Genomic DNA, 17244 nt, shown 5'->3' on the forward strand with positions numbered 1-17244 from the left:
ATCCTCCATTTTGTCCTCATAACCTGACTTCTTCATATGAAAACTACATTACATGACAGTATTTCTCAGCACATCTAATACAATAGACAAAGACTGTATTCTCCATAAGGATATGACTAACCCAGGAACTGTTGAATTTCCCCTAACTCGCAACATAGTATAATTTAAAGGCCATGAGAACACAGTAGTAATGAAATGTTCTATTCATAAGAGACCTTGCACCTAACCACGAGATTTGACATCACCGACCGAGTAAAATGACGCTCAAGACCCCTTGTCCCCCACCCGTGTCCGAAAAAGTACCACCTCTTGGTGGGTGGACACGGAACTAACCACTTAGCTTTTGATCCAATTAATTATATTGATAGGTGGACACTAACCCAGACACTTAACAATTAATCCAATTAATGATGTTTATTCACTGATATCTTGATAATCAATGATGACGAAAATGTCTCTTAAAAGGGCCTGCGCGCCCTCTGATTCTGCACTTGCCAATAAATTTCCTCGAAGTTATTTTAACCTGAACTCCGTGTGTCAGACTGAATTACTTCAGCGTATATACGCAATTCAATTCTCTTTAATTTGGACAGGAACAGATAGACACTTAAACATTTTGGTTTACTGAAAAAGTACCATAACAACTTTGGCGCCCGAACAGGGACTCCGGGCTATGTCTGGCCGGTGAGCCGTCCTAAGGAAGACAAGGGTGGACGGAGGAATCCAGGGGGAAGGAAGGGAGACTGATCACCTCCAAGTACACGGTAGAGACTTCTGCAGAGCCACCGGTATGTTCCGGCCCCTTTGATTGACCCGTCCACGTGTCTGTGACTGCTTCCCGGGAGGACATCAAAGACAGGTAATATCTTGCCCGGAGTCTTATTACCCATTTGTTACCTGCATTTAGTCTATCTGTTGCCTGGGTGTGTCTAGTTTGGTTGCCCGGGCTGAATGTTTATTTGTTTCCCCTTTTTGGGATAAAGGGGGGGGTGGACCAGTGGTAGTTTGCTTGAGGGTCCTGTGTTTGTCTGTTTTCCCCTTTTTGGGATAAAGGGGGGGGTGGACCCGGGGGATTTGCCTGGAGTCCTGTTGCCTGTTTTACTCCTTTTAGGAGCCACGTGTTTGTGGCTGTAGGGAAAAAGGGGGGTTGACCTGTGGATGTGTTCCTGGGGGTCTTCTTTGCCTGTTTACTTCTTTTAGGAGCCTCGTGGCTGTGGCTGTAAGGAAAAAGAAGTTTGTGGAATTGTGGGATCTGTGTAGAATCATAGTTTCCTGTGATCCAATTTTGTGTCACTTTGATAGCCTAGCTAGCTTCACTGTGCGCTTTCGGACCATCCAGCTCTAGTTGAGTTGGGGACGTCCTGACCCGGACCATCCAGCTCTAGTTGAGTTGGGGACGTCCTGACCCGGACCCTTCGGCTCTAGTTGAGTTGAAGGTCCACTGATTATTTTAACTGTGGTAGGAGACTTAGCCTTGTGGCAGGGGACTCAGTTTCCTGGGGGGATTCAGGCAGGCATTGCTTGTTTTCCGCATCACGTGGTAGTGAGACTTATAGAGTGGGTTTTATAAGGGCACTACGGGAGTGAGGGTGGCGTGGCCACTTTAAGTGGACTGCTGTAACGAGGGAGGCTAGAAAGGATTTCGGACCGGTGTTAGCTGTTATCCTTGGCCGCTGGTAGTGAGACTTGAGGAAGTCATTCTCCGAGCGGGGACACTACGAGGTTGAGAAAGGTGACTTTGGAGTAAGCACATGTAGAAGGAAAGGGATTACTGTTGATTTCATTTGAACTGTGATGCATGCACTGTATTTCAACTGTACTGTTGTCTTGTTTGTTTAATGTGGAGTCATTTAAACTCCTGTATCTGTCTCTAAGGATTTTTCTTCCCTTACTCTTTACCTTTTCTACACTTCCTGTACTATTATACTATCCACTCCCATTCCTCTTAATAGAGAAGTGATTGGTCACACACTTCTCACCTCGCTCCAATCCGTGTCTACCACCCCGGGTAGGCGGATTCAGTGACTAGTCTACGTTTTGGGAAGACGCACTTGAGAAAGACCCACGATTCTCAGGTGGCAGTCGAGCATTGTAGACGTTCCGGTTCAATTTTCCTTATCTTTCCCTATATCTGGGACGCTGGTGTAGGGGAGAAGGGATCATGGGGCAGGATTTAAGTAAGCCCAGTAAGGGCTGGTTAGCATGTGATTTAGTTGATGACAGAGAGGGTGAGGAGATGGTTAAAGGTGTTGAAAAGATTGCAAAAGTTTGTAAAATAGCTGTGCCGACATGTGGTAGATTACAACCAGAAAGTTGGCGTAGATTGTTGATGGAAAAGAAAGGCAAGCTTGCAAATTATGATTTATTAAAAACAGCTGAAGCATGGTACAGAGTAGCAAAGGCTATTCAGCAAGAAGGTTGGGTTGAAGAAGAAATAATTCACAAGGGTGTGAAAATGTTTGTGTACCATAATAATTGTGTTGCTGGGGCTCTTCCTCAGCCAGCGCCCCAAAATGGCGCCCGGGGGATGTCTATCCCAAAGATCCAGTCAGTAATGGGAGATTGCCAGCTGATTAATCCTCCCAATCCCCATCCCGTCACCTCTCCCGTTTGCCCGGTCCTAAATTCTGATGGATCCTACTTTTCCCCTTCTCCCTCCCTAACATTCCCATCATCCTCATCCATCCCCAAGCCACCTTCTAAGTCTAATGCTAACATCTCATCTGCCATTCCTTCCTCACACTTTGTCTCCGTAGATAATCCTACCCTCCCATCTGCATCTGCCCAGTTCACTAACCCCTCCTCTCCTGCCACTGTCAATCTTGCTGATCCCACTCCGGCTCCTCCTCCTTCAGGCACCTTTACTGACTCTTCCCCACCCTCTCCCTCGCCCGCCCCGACCACAGCCCAGTTTCCCACCCCCTCTGCTAATCCCTCCCCAACCTCACTGCCCACTCCAGGTTCCGCCCCAACTCCCACCCAAATGGCCTGGCCATACCCCTTCCCATACCCCTATCCTCACTGGCCATACCCCTTTCCCCAAGTCACTCCCCAGGTTCCGGTCATGCCCAGTCCGGTTCAGTCTGCCCCGGATGTGCCCACATCCAACATGGCCGCCACGTCTTCCCTTAACCCCAATGCAACTTCCTTCCCCGCCTCCAATATGGCGGCCCCCAGCCATTCAGCACCCCTGATGCCGGTGCTTCCCGGTGATTACCGGTCCCAAGGTTATGACCCAATGGCAACTCCCGCCTCCGGAGCTCCCTCCTATCCCCCGGCCCTGTCTCCTCAGGTGTTCCCCTCACGCAGAAGGTCCCAGATAATAGAGCTAGATGAGGAAGAGGATGACAGGCTGTCCCAGGGTTCAATGGAGGCTGCGAGAGCCCACCGTTCTATTGAAGATCCCTTCGGCCATCAGGGTCGGGGAGAACAGGCCCCTCCTAAATATGTCGCTTTTAACCCCACACAAGCTAGTGCTTTAATGAAATCTCTCCCTGACCCAGAGAAACAGCCTATGCCTTTTTACCGAGGGATAGTTCAGATACAAAAGACTTATTCCGCCGCCTGGCGTGACCTACTGAGCATTTGTGCTATTAAAGCAGGGGATGCATATTGGCCCAGCATGGCCCGCCACCTCAGTACAGATCTGCTTACAAGTGATGTTGATTATCCCTCCGGAGTAACCTTTTGCAATCAATTGAGAGATTGGGCTAAGGATAAACTTGCAGATCAAGCTGCTGGCCTTACTGATGTTGTGCAAGACAAAGGAGAATCAGTGGAAAGGTTTCATGCAAGATTATATCAAATGTTTACAGATTTGGGATTTGATCTCACTGACAAAATTCATTCACAAATGCTATCAGGTGCGTTTGTCCAAGGTGTTAAAGATTCCATACGCAAGGGAATCATTGCTGCACGCCCTGAATACAAGGTTGTTCCCCTAGATACGTTACTCCTAGTTGCTAGAGGTTTGGAATCTGCCCAAACCCCCAGAAGACCCAATTCAGCTCCTCTCATGGTGGCCCGTGCCACCCCCATCACCCCTGGCACCAAGGGTGTCAAGTTAGAGGACGTAACATGTTTTAATTGTGGGGCTAAGGGACACTACAGAAGTGACTGTCCAGAACCCAAAAGGGAACCGGGGGAGCCCAAAAAGTTTCCTACAGGGGAGCCCAAAAAGTTTCCCAAGCCTGCCCCGGCCCCTAAGACCATGAAAACGGTTCCAATTGTTGAGGAACCAGATGATGATTAGGAAATTGGCAAACCTGTGTCATTAACCCCTGTCATGGCAGTGTTTACAGGGGATAAGGGGGGGGGGCCACTTGCCACAGTGACTTTACCCATTGAAGGCCAACCTACCACATTTCTTATCGACACAGGCGCAGCCCGAAGTGTTCTCAGAGAACAAGACCTGCCAGACCCATCTTTCTTGTCAAGTATTGATGTCTCCTGTGTTGGAGTGGATGGCCAACCGAGACACAGTCCTCTAACAACCCCTCTGCGGGTTGGCACAAGCTTACTTGCTCGTTTTGTAGTTTCCTCCACATGCCCAATTAACCTGTTAGGCGCTGATGTCCTTTCACGCCTGCAGGCGTCTATAACCTTCACTCCAGATGGACAGGTAGAAATGTCTACACCTCTATCTGTTTCTGACACTTCAGCCCTGTGCTCCTTACCTTTGATGCTGCAATTAGATATACCCAATGAGCAAGCAGCAGAACCTAGGTCCAATTTCCCAGATGAGTTAAAAACTCAGGTGCCTGCTAAGTTATGGTCCTCAGGCCCAGAGGATATAGGTCATCTAAATGTCCCACCTGTGGTGGTTAAGCTTATCCCAGGAGCTAAGTTACCAAGGAAACCACAATATCCTCTAAAACCAGCACAGGCTGCAGCCATTTCTATTCACATCAAAGCGCTCCTGGAAAAGGGTGCTTTAGTGGAGTGTAAATCAGAATGTAATACTCCATTATTTCCTGTGAAGAAGAAGACTCTAAAAGGTGAGCCAGTAAAGTACAGGATGGTTCAGGATCTCCGTGCGGTCAATGAAGCCACTGTCCTGGACACCCCTCTTGTACCAAACCCCCATACCCTGCTCTCTGGCGTCCCACCTTCTGCAAAGTATTTCACAGTCATTGATCTAGCTAATGCCTTTTTCAGTGTTCCACTAGATCCATCCTGTCAATACCTGTTCGCTTTCACCCATGAAATGCAACAATATACATGGACTGTCATGCCCCAAGGGGCACAAAATTCTCCAAGTCAATTTGCCAAAGCCATGTGTACTATTCTTGACCCATGGCAAGCTGAACACCCAGAAGTTGTTTTACTCCAGTATGTGGATGATTTGTTGCTCTGTGGAGATGATATACCCACTACTGAAAAATGTTCAATTAGTCTGCTTTGCTATTTGGCAGAACAAGGATGTAAAGCTTCGCTTCTCAAGCTGCAATTCTGTCAACCCTCTGTGATTTTCCTTGGACATTGCCTATCTCAAGGTACCAGACATCTCACTCGGGACCGAGTCAGAACAATTCTGGACATTCAACCCCCAAGGACTTCAAAATCTCTTCATGCCTTCTTAGGCCTCATTTCCTACTGCAGAGCATGGATCCCAGAGGCCTCTCTGCTTATGCAACCTCTCTACGATGCACTCAAGTCAGATCCATTCGGCCTGACCAACGAAGCTCTGGACAATTTCAAATCTCTTAAACGTGCCATTGTCTCTGCTCCTGCCTTGGGCCTACCAGACTATACCAAGCCTTTCAAATTATTTGTCTCTGAAAGACTAGGTCATGCTACAGGAGTTCTTACCCAAACTAATGACTTAAAAGGCCGCCAGAGGCCTATTGGATACTTTTCATGCCAACTGGACATTGTGGCTAGAGGGACCCCTTCCTGCCTTAGGGCTGTTTTTGCTGCAAGAGAACTTATTGAAAGAACTTCAGACCTGGTCCTTGGCCACCCGTTGGTTGTTTTGGCCCCTCATGACATCTCTGCCATTATCAACCAAGTCCAGCTCAAGCACGTGTCTCCCGCTAGACACCTACGTCTGCAATGTCATCTTCTTCTGCCTGACAACATTTCTATACAAAGGTGTCAAGTTCTTAACCCATCCACTCTTCTTCCACTCCCTGAGGGGGGTATCTACTATGGGTTTGTCACAGATGAAACCTACATTTACCTTCTCTGTGGATGTATCAAGAAAATGCATCCACATTTAACTTTTCACGAGGACAAGACACCTCTCTGTGAAGGTCCAGATTACGCCTTCTGTACCATGTGGTACAAGCCAGACATTACTCCTGAACCTTGCTATGAAGATGAGCTCTACCACTGGTTTGAAGTAAAGCTCACTGCCCAAGATTTCTATTGTGACTCGGAAGGCAACAGCATGGTCCTGATCCAACTGCCCCCAGAACTCAATTACCTATACCATCATTGGGATACTGCTATTCCACATATTCCTGTTACCAAGTTAAAGACAAGATCATGGAATGACCTTGGGCCCATGGCAAAATTATGGGCCACCATGGATGAATCACAACTACAGGAAAATGGCATTGCCAAATACCCAGCAACTGACCTTCTTGAAGCATGGCCACGACATTTCCTGGAAAAAGAATTTAAAGACCTAGTTATAACAAATGACTATGACCCAGAAACTCCTCATGACTGTTTCGAACAGATGAAAATGGAAACAGTACACTTACCAACTGTGCATGAGAATCCATTACCGGATCCGGATTTTACTCTGTTTGTGGACGGTTCAAGGTATGCTGATGAAGAAGGAAAATACCATACAGGATATGCCGTAACCACAACAGGGGAAGTTCTCAAGTCATCACCTCTACCGCCAGCAATGTCTGCGCAAGAAGCTGAATTGCAAGCCCTGACTTCAGCATGCAAGATTTCCAAGGGAAAGCGTGCCAACATCTATACAGATTCAAGATATGCTCTGGGTGTGGCACATGACTTCGGCCTCATTTGGAAGACAAGAGGATTTCTTACCACTGCCGGTACACCAGTCAAACACAGCTCTGCAATCAAGGAACTAATGGATGCCCTCCTACTCCCTGAAGAAGTGGCCGTTTTGAAAGTAAAGGCACATGGGAAATTGGATTCAGATGAAGCAAAGGGCAACCATTTGGCCGATCAGGCTGCTAAGCAAGCAGCCAGAGATTTGCAGGAAGTGGATGAAGAAGTGTCCGGTCAAGAAGAAGAAGTTCCTATCTTTACCTTACAAACTCTTCCTACTGACCTAAGAATTCTACGAGAACAACAAGCTATAATTACCCCTGAAGAAATCCAGAAATGGAAGAAGAAAGGAGCTGTCCTAAAGGACGGAATTTACTACAACAATTCTAAATTTTGCCTTCCAAGAAACTTATACCCAGCAGTTGTCCAATGGGCCCATGGGCCTGCACATCTGTCAAAAGACCTAATGGCCGCCCTCATTCAAAAATATTATGAAGCACCTGGAATCACAACCCTGATCAACAGCTTCTGCAGGGCCTGTGTCATTTGTGCAAAATGTAATCCAGGAAGACCAATCAAGGTGCCTGCAAAGCACCTAGCAAAACCCATGTACCCATTCCAGAGAATTCAAATTGATCATATCCAAATGCCCAAGAGTGGGTCTCATGAATATGCACTAGTAATGGTGGATATGTTCTCAGGCTGGCCAGAAGCCTACCCTGTAGCCAATATCACTGCAAAAACAACCGCAAGACGCCTACTTACAGACATTGTATGTAGATTTGGACTTCCAGAAGTCATTGAAAGTGATCAAGGCCCAGCCTTTACAGCAACAGTGACTAAAGAAATTTGGACTGCTCTGGGAGTGACCCTAGCCTTCCACACCCCTTACCACCCACAAAGTAGTGGTAAAGTAGAGCGCATGAATGGCACTCTAAAAGCCAGAATGTTAAAAATGTCACAAGAAACAAAAATGCCCTGGCCAGAAAGTCTGTCAATAGCTTTGTTCAGCGTTAGGCACACACCTAGAGGGAAACACTCGTTATCCCCATATGAAATTCTATTTGGGACAGCACCCAGGCTAGGTTGTTATTATCCACAGCAGTTACAGCTTCAATCAGATGTTTTAGTAGACTATGTAACTGAACTTGCAAGTGCCTTGAACAAAATACATGCCCAAGTTTTTTCTTCAATTCCAGATCCTGATCTGAACACAGGTACCCATAACCTGCTTCCCGGAGATTGGGTTCTGGTTAAGAAGTTCGTGCGGAAAAGCACCCTGGAACCAAGATTTGACGGGCCATTCCAAGTTCTCCTGATCACCGCAACTTCCGTCAAATTGGCCGGCAGGCCACATTGGATCCACGCTTCCCACTGCAAGAAGTCTCCTGCCCCAGAGGAAGCAGATACCGCACAACCATGTACCTCTGGTACATTGTCTCCTTAATTAGTTTAATTAAGGCCCAGCAAGTAGCCATCACTAAAGATGCTAGTGGGTACACCTTCTGGTATAATTCATCATGTACCCGTGTGGCTACCTATACCTTTGATTATTGTGACATCGTAGAATGCCCATTCACTACAACACAAATCCAGAATATCTATAGAGATATCCCTCATGTAAAAGATCCATATGTTTGTGTAGTTGACAAACAATGGGGGCATAATTGTGGCCATTGGGGGGCGGCGGGATGGAATGCCGGACCTTCCTGGGGCTACAAGCCAAAAAGTGCCTTATCTAAAGTAGATGATCATGGTAGGTCCCTCCTTCAAAGAATGACTCTGAGAAAGCCTGGAGGAGGCACACCAATGAAATTAATTCTTAATGTTGAGCATCCAAGCCCAACAGATGCAGACCAGTATGTATTGGGAATGTACTGGAAAAAGGGTTCCTATACTAAATTAGGGCATTTCTACCTTAAAGATATGTGTAATTCCCCTGAGTGGCAAGGAGCTACTCATATGGTCACAAACCCATTAAAACCACACATCCAGTCCTTTAAGGACATGATGGCCATTGCTAACCCCACCTTTGAAGATACTATGGCCGCTGAAACAGGTTTTAATGATGTTAACCTATGGTTAGAATGGATGAAATATAATGCCAACAAACATAACCGAACCGCATGCTATGTGTGTGGTGGTGCCCGGCCTCATCTGGGCACTGTACCTTTAACCCTGCCAGTAGATGAAGAAAATTGCATTTTAAGTCTTTTTGCCTACCAATATAATTTCAACAGGTCTCAATGTCAAGCATGGACAGCGGAGTATCCTCTTATAGCCAAAAATGTAAGACCTCCTCATGGTGTTACCGTATATAAAGGTAATTACACTTGCTATGTCAAACATGATGGGATTGGTAAATTTGTGGGTAACTTTCCCGCAGGTTATTGTACTACATATAGAACTGTTCCTGTACGTTTGCTGCAGCAGCACACTAGGTCACTGGGAGATATTTACTGGTTGTGTGGGGATTTACAGTTAAGATCCAGAATGGACACAGAGTGGTGGGGGGAGTGTACATTGGCCAAGGCCATTATGCCTATACACATTATTTCTGACACACACACCAACACCCATGAGTCCAGCCACACTAAGGCCAAGCGTGAAGCCCCAGTAAAAGGAAGTTTTGACCCTCACATTTACATTGATGCCATTGGGGTGCCTAGGAGGGTACCCAATGAATTTAAAGCAAGAGATGAAGTTGCTGCAGGATTTGAATCAATTTTTACCATAGTTACTGCAAACAAGAACTTAAATTGGATAAACTACATTTATTACAATCAACAGCGTTTCGTTAATTACACCAGAGATGCCCTCCAGGGATTAGCCGAACAATTGCAGGCAACATCCCAAATGGCCTTCCAAAATAGAATAGCCCTGGATATGATCCTAGCCGAAAAAGGAGGGGTATGTAAAATTTTGCCCGACACCATGACATGTTGTACCTACATCCCAGAAAACACAGGTCCTAATGGTAAAGTTACATTAGCCATAGCAAAATTAAATGACCTCTCAGAAGAATTAAAAAGGAATTCCGGGATAAAAGATCCCTGGGACAGATGGTTTGGTTGGATGACGGGTTGGAAAAAGGCTTTAATGTATATTGGTATGGCAATACTAATTTCTTTTTTTATCTTTGCTCTTCTCTTTTGTTGTGTCTTCCCCTGCCTGAGGAAAGCTCTCACGAAGACTATTGACCAAGCGGCACCCACTTTCACACTACTTGATGTTGATGACCAAGATTTCCAGGATCTCAACTCACCCTGTTTGCCGCTGCAATCCATCCCTTTTGATGATAAAGTGCGAGAGTTCTAGGAAGGGACCACCTTAGGGACAGCATCTGTCAGTGAATGGTAAAGGCCCCGTGTGGAGAAGCGGTGGGTTAGCTGCCGTGGGATACCCATGGGTGTGAAGTGTTCGAGAGCCATACTGACAGATGAGCTAGCCTAGTAGGGTCAGAAAATAGGGACAGACTTGCACTTTGCATTAACACCTAGCTAGCGGCCACGGGGTTTCTGTGCCTTTGGGCTAACACGTCTTCTGGTATTAACAAATAAAGTTTTTATCTCTTAGAATCTAACATTTCATAGGGGGGACTGATGTAGAATTATTAAAAAAATCTTATTGTATTTATATTGAATTGCTGCTCTAACTCTGTATTAACCTGATACTGTGACAAATCCTCCATTTTGTCCTCATAACCTGACTTCTTCATATGAAAACTACATTACATGACAGTATTTCTCAGCACATCTAATACAATAGACAAAGACTGTATTCTCCATAAGGATATGACTAACCCAGGAACTGTTGAATTTCCCCTAACTCGCAACATAGTATAATTTAAAGGCCATGAGAACACAGTAGTAATGAAATGTTCTATTCATAAGAGACCTTGCACCTAACCACGAGATTTGACATCACCGACCGAGTAAAATGACGCTCAAGACCCCTTGTCCCCCACCCGTGTCCGAAAAAGTACCACCTCTTGGTGGGTGGACACGGAACTAACCACTTAGCTTTTGATCCAATTAATTATATTGATAGGTGGACACTAACCCAGACACTTAACAATTAATCCAATTAATGATGTTTATTCACTGATATCTTGATAATCAATGATGACGAAAATGTCTCTTAAAAGGGCCTGCGCGCCCTCTGATTCTGCACTTGCCAATAAATTTCCTCGAAGTTATTTTAACCTGAACTCCGTGTGTCAGACTGAATTACTTCAGCGTATATACGCAATTCAATTCTCTTTAATTTGGACAGGAACAGATAGACACTTAAACATTTTGGTTTACTGAAAAAGTACCATAACACAGACACACAAACAGATACACGTAAAAACTAAATATAAATAAAATATATGTGTAAAAATTTAGAAAAACAACAATTAAGTAATCAATTCTATGGGCAGATTAACACCAAATAAACACAGCTTTAGTTGAGAATCTCAGAAAACAAAGAAAGCGTGAGCGCTCCAGCAAAATATATATCTATATCTATATCTATATATATATATATATATTATGTATTGCACTAACTAACACACTTTAAAAAATAAATGGAAACGACCGAAAATGGGCCATGCACATAATAAAATATAAGACAGGCTATGCAAGACAAAAACGTACACAACATGGACAGGCAGCGCCAAATAGAAAAGATATACATTACAACAAAGTTACCAAAACAAACTAACAATCTGTTTAAACATTTAAATAGAGCCACAACTAAAACTAAAATAAATGGGGAATATCAACTAAGTAGTGAAAATGATTGTGGACAAAAAGTGTACGTAAAAATCAAAAGCACAGACACTAGAAAACCATGAACATAAAAGCTGCAGCACTGCTATAAAAAAAAAATCAAAGAATAAAACAATAACAAAAACATACACTCAGGTGCACACTACCAACCAGATACAAACAAACACATAGATACACACACTGATAGATACATAGATACAGACAGACACACACACACTCAGGTACACATAGATACACACACTGATAGATACATAGATACAGACAGACAGACACACACACACACACACACACATTTAGGTACACATAGATACAGACAGACACACACAAACACTCAGGTACACATAGATACAGACACACTGACACTTTTTTTTAACCACCCTCCTGTTTCTTACCTTTAGGCTGCAGGAGGGTGGACTCTGCTGGCTGGGGCTGATGTGAGTGTGGGTCTGACTCTGTCCTCCTCTCCCCCCACCCTCATGTTTTTACCTTTAGTCTGCAGGAGGGTGGACTCTGCTGGCTGGGGCTGATGTGAGTGTGGGTCTGACTCTGTCCTCCTCTTCACACTCCCCAATGCTTCCTCCCACCCTCCTGTTTCTTACCTTTAGGCTGCAGGAGGGTGGACTCTGCTGGCTGGGGGCCTGGGGCTGATGTGGGTGTGGGTCTGACTGCCCTCCTCTCCTCTTCACACTCTCCGGTGCTTCCTCCCGCGCGGGTGTTAGCTGGGAGGAAGTGAGCTCACTTCCTCCCAGCACTGCTAGTGCCAGGATCCTTAAAGGGGCCCGGACTAGCTATTAAAAATCCACGGCACTGATCGGGCCCCTTCAGAGATATGCCCATCGGGTGGCCCTAAGTGCATGGGCCACCCGATGGGCCCCCTCAGGTAGTTCTGCCACTGCCAAAACACATGTATATAGCGATAACTGCTATATATATGTATGCACATTGGGAATGGGGGGCCTGGGTGCCTGGGCCCCCCAGGACCGCCGGGCCCATGACAACAGTCATGGTTGTCACCCCCTGATGGCGGCCCTGCAAGGTTGGATACCAAGCTAGCCATGTCCCGTTCCTTGTCCTCACTGATGTCATGGAAGGTCTCTTCCTCCACCCAGCCACGTACAACACCAAGGGTCCCCGAAAGGTGACAACAAGCCCCCTGTATTTTTTTTTTAAATGTACACTACTGTTACACCAGATATGAGTTGCACTCATAGGCGTGCGCAGCCTATTGCATTAGGGTGTGCACCCTAAAGCACAAACACACGCTGCATGTATATGTATATATATATATATATATATATATATATATATACACACACATATATATATACACTGCTGTGTGTGTGTGTGTGTGTGTGTGTGTGTGCTGTTAGTGTGCTGTGTGAGGGTGGTGTGTGTAAGGGTGCTGCTGTGTGTGTGTATGTGTGAGGGTGCTGGTAGTGTGCTATTTGGGTGAGGGTGTTTGTGTGTGTGTGTGTGTGTGAGGGTGCTGTTTGTGTGTGAGGGTGTTTGTGTGTGTGTGTGTTAGGGTCCTGTTAGTGTGCTGTGTGAGGGTGTTGTGTGTGTGAGGGTGCTGTTTGTGTGATGTGTGTGTGATGGTGCTGTGTGTGTGAGGGTGCTGTTTGTGTGATGTGTGTGGGTGTCATGTATTTCTGAGGGTGCTGTTTGTGTGTGTGTGTTTGCGAGGGTGTTGTTAGTGTGCTGTTTGTGAGGGTGTTGTGTGTTTGTAAAGGTGCTGTGTGTGTTTGTGAGGGTGCGGTTAGTGTACTGTGTGTGTGAGGGTGCTGTATGTGTACTGTATGTGTGTGGGTGCTGTTTGGGTGCTGTGTGTGTGAGGGTGCTGTGTGTGTGCTGTTTGTGTGAGAGTGCTGTATGTCTGTAGGTGCTTTTTGTGTGTGGGTGCTGTATGTGTGTGTGTGTGCTGTATGTTTGGACAGATTGTGGAGGTGGGGGCAGATTAGTAAATATCCCCCCTCCCTTCTTACCTTTTTTTTTTTAATGTACACTACTGTTACACCAGATATGACTTGCACTGGTGTGACACTGTGCCCTGGCAGGCCCTGAAACGCACACGTGTGAAGGAAACTGACTGCTAATATATTACAGTCAAAAAAGGTTTTTTGGTTTTTTTAAATGCAAGCTATTGTGACACCAGATATGAGTGGTGGCACTGGGCAAGTGGGCACAGTATACACTGTGAGCCTGACACACACAATGGCAGGCAGGCAACTGCAATTAGATTACACAGGAAAAAAAAAGCAGACTGATGTTCTAGCCCTAAAAAGGGCTTTTTGGGGTGCTGTCCTTACAGCAGAGATCAGATGAGTCCTTCAGGACTGTAGTGGACACTGAATACACTACCCTAGCTATCAATGTCCCTATTAAATCAGCAGCAGCACACTGTCCCTCCTCTCACTAAGAATGCAGCTTCAGAATGAATATAAAATGGATGCTGTCCAGGAGGTGGGAGGGTCTGGGAGGGAGGGTCTGCTGCTGATTGGCTGGAATGTGTCTACTGACTGTGAGGTACAGGGTCAAAGTTTCCTCAATGATGACGAATAGGGGGCGGACCGAACATCGCATATGTTTGCCATCTGTGGCGAACGCGAACAAGCTATGTTCGCCAGGAACTATTCGCCTGGGAACCGTTCGGGACATCACTAATTTTGGGGCCTAGAGAAAGCTGAGGCAGCTTGTAAATTAAAAAGAAAAGGAACGTGTAGATCCCTGGACAGCAAGATGAAGGAGAGGTTTCAACATCTCTTCTCTTACCTTCCTCAATCCCACGTGTGATGAGGTTGAGATAATAACAAGCACAAATGGATCATCCTACCCTTTCTTTCACCTCACGTGCAGGGAGAGCAAATCACTGCTGGGTAGGGACAAAATGGCTGACAAAATGGCTTCAGACCTTTTAAATTTCCTTTTTGGTTTTCTCTTCAGATCCATAGAAAAGAGCAGTACTGTGGCAATGAGAGGGTTAATTTTCCTGCTAGTCCACTTGCCAAGTCAAATGGTGTTCACTTTAAGGGATCTTATACCTGTCCCTTTAACCATAAGTATTTTTCAGCCAAATAAACTGCTATGCTGTTTGTGAAGAAGCAATGCTGTGATGTAATTCCAGTAAAATACAAGTTTAGCAGGCTAAGATTGCCACAAGGCATATGTATGTATATGTGTTTGTAGTATCAGTTAGTTAATTACACGTAGCTAAGATACTGTTATCACTGTACTGACCAGGTGCAGGAATGTAAGAACTGGAATTACGCGTCCCTCTCCTTTGTATCAGATGAGCCACGTGGTTAGACCGGATGGATGAGTTTAGACTCTATTTATTAAATAGGTTAAGGGTATGTGTGGGTGTAGTTAATTGTGGGAGGAGCTACAGTGCTATATAAGGAATGTACTCTATGTATTCAGTACTCAGACTTTGCTGTATTTTGGTGACGCTAGTCCCTCTGAGTCCCGATCGGTGATCCAATAAAGAATCTCTTCCTTCCTGAAGAAACCTGTGTCCATCTCTCTGTGCTTGGCTTCCGTCAGTTTCTCCGGTATCATTTGGTGCATTGGCCGGGAAGCTCATCGTTCAACGGTAGCTGAGAGGCAGAGGCGTGAGACGGTCTATCTTTGCCCACGTTCTCTACGGCTGCACCCCTGAACTTCTGCGTGGACCTCCCTTCGTCTCGGCGCCACTGGTCTGTTGTCCAGGAGATCATCGGCCTCTACGTGAGAAGTGCTGGGGTGTCCCCGTCGATGAGTGTGAACTCAGGTTCAGGAACGAGGAGGTAAGACAACTGCTGTTTTAGACGGCAGGACCCACTAGGGGTATACCGATTGTGCGGTAGGCCCAAAGGGGTTTTGAATCTGTGTATCTGCCCCCTCTGTCGGAGGGAAGGAGCGAAGGCGCACCGCTCGATCGAACGCTCTTTAGTCAGACCGTTTGATTTGGTTAGTCAGGCGGGGTCCTGGTGTAAATAGCCCTAGCCGGACACCGGTGTCTTGTCTAGACTAGCGTTCTAGGGTGTATATTACGTTCGCTAGGTCGGAGGGACCGGGAGACTAAGCGGCGCCTGTGTAAATTCGGTTCGCTAGTTCTCATCCTATCTGGGCTAAGTGGGAAGGCGTGTAAATTTGGAACCCACTAGACTTTTGATAGTGCGACTAAGAGGCGCCTGTGTAAATTCGGTTCTCTAGCTCGCTATATATGTGGTGATTGGGCAGTGTGGCTAACCAAAACGGGTGTATATAGTTTTAGGTAGTCCATTCAAGGTACTGGCCAATAGTTTAGTTGGGAATTGTAAATGTGTTAACGATTGTTTTAGTAAAGTGTATATCTTGTTAGATAGCGCGAGCTCAGCCGTCTAGCGAGAGTGTTAATAGTGTGTTGCTGTATTATAGTGCACGGTACCATAACCCTGTATATTTACTGACATTATATAATAAGTACTAATCATTGTCGTCCATTGCATGTTTAACACCATAACCACTAATAATTGTATTGTGACCTTAACTTGTGCTTTGACCTATGCTAACCGTACTGTAACCGCTATTTGTAAAAGACGATGTTACTGGGGTGTGTTATAGACGGGTAATTCGTATATAGAGAATTATAGCGTGGGTGACTGTATAGTTACGCCAAAGGGCATAATATTGATTATATAGTGACTGGTGTAACAGCTGTGTGTGTACGGGAATTCCCTGAGTGTTTATTGTTATTGTGTACGTTTCACTTGGTAACCGTACCACGTGGTGCTGTTGCCAGAGGAAACGGGTGTGACTGTTGAATAGTACGCGTGTATAGTATTCGTTGTCGACGACGTTCCATTGTTAAGTATGGGTGCGTCGCAGTCAACGATTCCGGATCCCTTAGGATGTATGGTTAAGAATTTTAAAAAGGGATTCAAAGTTTGTGATTTTGGGGTAAAGATGTCTCCTGTACGTTTGGTCACTTTGTGTACTAGGGAGTGGCCTACTTTGGTTGCGGCATGGCCGCCACGTGGCAGTTTGGATCCAACTCTGGTACAGCGCTTACACGTGGCTGTATCGGGTAGGCCTGAACTTTACGGCCAGTTTCCTTATATTGACTGTTGGAGACAGGCCGTAAATGACTCGCCAAAATGGCTCCAGACATGCCACGAGGAGCAGTGTCGCCTCATGGTAGCTAGGACTTGCTCGTCCACTAGGACTGGTGTTAGGCCCATTTTGGACACGCCCCCTGAGTCCGAGATCCCTTTGCCGCCCCCTTACTTTCCGTTAAGAAGAAGTGACGCAAACGCAGGAAGTCCTGCACCCCTCCCCTCATTACCCTCATCCACTTCCGCTTCCTCCTCCAGTACAGGATCCACCCCCCCTCGTACTAAATCTCCCCTTCCGGAACCAGAATCCACCCCCATTAGAAACGAATATCCTGATTTGGCGCCACTTCAGACTTCCGGTCAAGCTTCATCTAGCTCGGCTCGAAGTGTTTTATTTACGACCTTTTCCCAAAACCGACCTC

This window comes from Pelobates fuscus, chromosome 2, assembly GCF_036172605.1.
Source record: "Pelobates fuscus isolate aPelFus1 chromosome 2, aPelFus1.pri, whole genome shotgun sequence".
In the NCBI taxonomy this organism is placed as follows: domain Eukaryota; kingdom Metazoa; phylum Chordata; class Amphibia; order Anura; family Pelobatidae; genus Pelobates; species Pelobates fuscus.